This window comes from Schistocerca piceifrons, chromosome 3 (assembly GCF_021461385.2).
Source record: "Schistocerca piceifrons isolate TAMUIC-IGC-003096 chromosome 3, iqSchPice1.1, whole genome shotgun sequence".
Taxonomy (NCBI): domain Eukaryota; kingdom Metazoa; phylum Arthropoda; class Insecta; order Orthoptera; family Acrididae; genus Schistocerca; species Schistocerca piceifrons.
Genome location: NC_060140.1, coordinates 553,357,416 through 553,361,697, shown reverse-complemented (window position 1 = coordinate 553,361,697; position 4,282 = coordinate 553,357,416). Strand labels below are relative to the sequence as shown.

The 4,282-nt window shown below is 50.0% G+C and overlaps 1 non-coding gene across 1 annotated transcript; it reads left to right on the top strand.

Annotated features, from left to right (window-relative positions):
* Nucleotides 1–3,663: 3,663 nt before the first annotated feature.
* Nucleotides 3,664–3,818, top strand: LOC124790877. Its single transcript, XR_007016351.1, has one exon. It is a non-coding gene; the product is annotated as a 5.8S ribosomal RNA (ribosomal RNA).
* Nucleotides 3,819–4,282: the final 464 nt, after the last annotated feature.

The window sequence follows — 4,282 nt, the reverse complement described above, 5'->3', positions numbered from 1 at the left end:
GATAGAACAAGCTATGATAGTGCTTCAGAAATGGTGCCAAGAAGCAAAAATGAAAGTCGCACCACACAAATCTACATATCTATTAATGAAGGGCAGTCTCGTCAGGAATCCAACCGTCAGAATTGAAGGAACTCCAGTTCTTCGGCGTCGAGAGGCCAGATACCTAGGAGTTACAATAGATGAAAAATGGAATTTTAACACTCATATAGAAAACATTACGCAACAAGCATTAGAAGTTTTAAATAATCTTATCAGTATAGGCCACAAAAGATTCCACCTACCTCCCAAATTGATCAAACTTTATCATAACAGCATCCTAACATCCTTAGTAGGATATGCGAGCGGGGTTTGGGCACACAGGCTCACGAGGGTGGTGCCCGCAGTGACCGTGAGAAGGGTGCAGCGAAATATGCTGTTGCGTTCAGTTGGGGCATACCAAACAACACCTGGGGGGGGCTTACTGACAATAATAGGGTTATGTCCCTTGGACATAAAAATTAGAGAACAGGGAGTGTGGTACTGGGTCTCCAAAGGAAAGATAGATAGGACCAGGGAAATCATGGGGGTACAAGTTGGGGATAGATACGCAATAAAGAGAAGGGGCGAGGAGTTATGGCAACAGCAATGGGAAACTGAGGAAACAGGAAGAAGGGTATCCCAGCTACTACCGAACATCAGAGAAAGGCTTCAAATGAGCCACTTTGAGCCAAGTAGAGGTCTGCTGCACTTTCTTACAGGTCACAGGCCATATCCGACATATTTATGTTGAATTGGAAAACGGGCGACACCAACGTGCGACTGTGGTGCTCCGGATGGAACACCTGAACATGTCGTCTATGACTGCATGTTATATGACGATGTGGCACTCGAGTTTAGGAATCAGCTACCAATTAGAGATACATACACATTACTGCGACGTGCTGAGACCTTCGATGTTCTCAACAATTTGGCAAATGCAATATCCCAAAAGATCTTGAGGGAATTCATTAGTAACCAATACGGTTAGAAGATATATAACCCGATGAAGACTCAGGTGCACCTGGAATCCGCTGCGCTGTTGGATCAGGGGAGCAGGAGCACCATTCCCGGACTTGACATATGCACTTAGATTTGATAGGAAGTAGTTATACTAGAATAACGTAAAAATAAGAATACTAACATCACTAACATAGTTAGGGACTGCAGCGATTTTAAAAGTAGTAGGCCAGCCCAGTGCCAGGGGGCACGCTCACTGGGGTTAGCTCAGTGAGCAGGCCGGTTTTTAGTAGGTTTGTATTCTGTCTGGCACACATGTAACGCTGCAGAGTAGCTAGTCTTAGAATAATCAAGAGTAGTCAAGTAGTTAGATTAACCCTGTCCATAGCAAGTGCCAGTTAGTAACTAGAATAAGCTGCTTCTTTTTCTCAAGCATAATAATTGGACCCACTAATTACGTAAGGTGGTGGGTCAATGTGTATCTCACAATGTTTGTTGATTTCATAAATAACTTGTATCATAATACCTTCTTTCGATTGTTTCATAATGTTGATGTGTTGTATCAATCAAGTTTTTCTTTTTTTTTTTTTTTTTTTTAAAAAAAAAAGAGACCCAACCAGAGATGGAAGAGACGCTTTTATTAGATCAAAACCAATCGGTCGGCTCGTCCGGTCCATTTGCCTTGGTGACTCTGAATAACTTTGGGCTGATCGCACGGTCCTCGTACCGGCGACGCATCTTTCAAATGTCTGCCTTATCAACTGTCGATGGTAGGTTCTGCGCCTACCATGGTTGTAACGGGTAATGGGGAATCAGGGTTCGATTCCGGAGAGGGAGCCTGAGAAACGGCTACCACATCCAAGGAAGGCAGCAGGCGCGCAAATTACCCACTGCCGGCACGGGGAGGTAGTGACGAAAAATAACGGTACGGGACTCATCCAAGGCCCCGTAATCGGAATGAGTACACTTTAAATCCTTTAACGAGTATCTATTGGAGGGCAAGTCTGGTGCCAGCAGCCACGGTAATTCCAGCTCCAATCACGTATATTAAAGTTGTTGCGGTTAAAAAGCTCGTAGTTGGATTTGTGTCCCACGCTGTTGGTTCACCGCCCATCGGTGTTTAACTGGCACGTATCGTGGGACGTCCTGCCGGTGAGGCGAGTTGAAGGCGTGCGACCGCCTCGTGCGTGCTCGTGCATCCCGAGGCGGACCCCGTTGAAATCCTACCAGGGTGCTCTTTATTGAGTGTCTCGGTGGGCCGGCACGTATACTTTGAACAAATTAGAGTGCTTACAGCAGGCAAGCCCGCCTGAATACTGTGTGCATGGAATAATGGAATAGGACCTCGGTTCTATTTTGTTGGTTTTTGGAACCTGAGGTAATGATTAATAGGGACAGGCGGGGGCATTCGTATTGCGATGTTAGAGGTGAAATTCTTGGATCGTCGCAAGACGAACAGAAGCGAAAGCATTTGCCAAGTATGTTTTCATTAATCAAGAACGAAAGTTAGAGGTTCAAAGGCGATCAGATACCGCCCTAGTTTTAACCATAAACGATGCCAGCCAGCGATCCGCCACAGTTCCTCCGATGACTCGGCGGGCAGCCTCCGGGAAACCAAAGCTTTTGGGTTCCAGGGGAAGTATGGTTGCAAAGCTGAAACTTAAAGGAATTGACAGAAGGGCACCACCAGGAGTGGAGCCTGCGGCTTAATTTGACTCAACACGGGAAACCTCACCAGGCCCGAACACCGGAAGGATTGACAGATTGATAGCTCTTTCTTGATTCGGTGGGTGGTGGTGCATGGCTGTTCTTATTTGGTGGAGCGATTTGTCTGGTTAATTCCGATAACGAACGAGACTCTAGCCTGCTAACTAGTAGCGTGACATCTTTCGTGCTGTCAGCGATTACTTTTCTTCTTAGAGGGACAGGCGGCTTCTAGCTGCACGAGATTGAGCAATGACAGGTCTGTGATGCCCTTAGATGTTCTGGGCCGCACGCGCGCTACACTGAAGGAATCAGCGTGTCTTCCTAGGCCGAAAGGTCGGGGTAACCCGCTGAACCTCCTTCGTGCTAGGGATTGGGGCTTGCAATTGTTCCCCATGAACGAGGAATTCCCAGTAAGCGCGAGTCATAAGCTCGCGTTGATTACGTCCCTGCCCTTTGTACACACCGCCCGTCGCTACTACCGATTGAATGATTTAGTGAGGTCTTCGGACTGGTGCGCGGCATCGACTCTGTCGTTGCCGATGCTACCGGAAAGATGACCAAACTTGATCATTTAGAGGAAGTAAAAGTCGTAACAAGGTTTCCGTAGGTGAACCTGCAGAAGGATCATTACCGACTAGACTGCATGTCGTTCGATGTGCGTGTCGTGTCGCGCATCACGCTACCTGTACGGCTCACAGTAGCCGTGCGCCGCATGCGGAACCACGCGCGCTTCTCAAAACTAACGGAATTGTTGTGTGGTACGAGCGCTGATGCTCTGGAGCGGCTGGCCTGCGGCACCTGGCGCCTGGCGCCGGTTTTGAATGACTTTCGCCCGAGTGCCTGTCCGCTCCGGTGTGGAGCCGTACGACGCCCATCGGCCGTGAGGCCGTTGGACACAGAACGCTGGAACAGGGACCGTCAAACGCCTCAGTCCCGCCTATGCAACTGTTTTGAAAGAGACAGTGGAAACTAAGAAAAGATCACCCAGGACGGTGGATCACTCGGCTCGTGGGTCGATGAAGAACGCAGCAAGTTGCGCGTCGACATGTGAACTGCAGGACACATGAACATCGACATTTCGAACGCACATTGCGATCCATGGATTCCGTTCCCGGGCCACGTCTGGCTGAGGGTCGGCTACGTATACTGAAGCGCGCGGCGTTTGCCCCGCTTCGGAGACCTGGGAGTGTCGTGGCCGCCTGTGGGGCCGGCCGCGTCTCCTTAAACGTGCGATGCGCGCCCGTCGCCTGGCGGTTCGCATACCAGTACTGTCTCGGTAGCGTAACAGCCAGCTGGCGGTGTGGCGTGCGACACTTCGTACAACGACCTGAGAGCAGGCGAGACTACCCGCTGAATTTAAGCATATTACTAAGCGGAGGAAAAGAAACTAACAAGGATTCCCCCAGTAGCGGCGAGCGAACAGGGAAGAGTCCAGCACCGAACCCCGCAGGCTGCCGCCTGTCATGGTATGTGGTGTTTGGGAGGGTCCACTACCCTGACGCCTCGCGCCGAGCCCAAGTCCAACTTGAATGAGGCCACGACCCGTAGAGGGTGCCAGGCCCGTAGTGGCCGGTGCGGGCGTCGGCGGGACCTCTCCTTC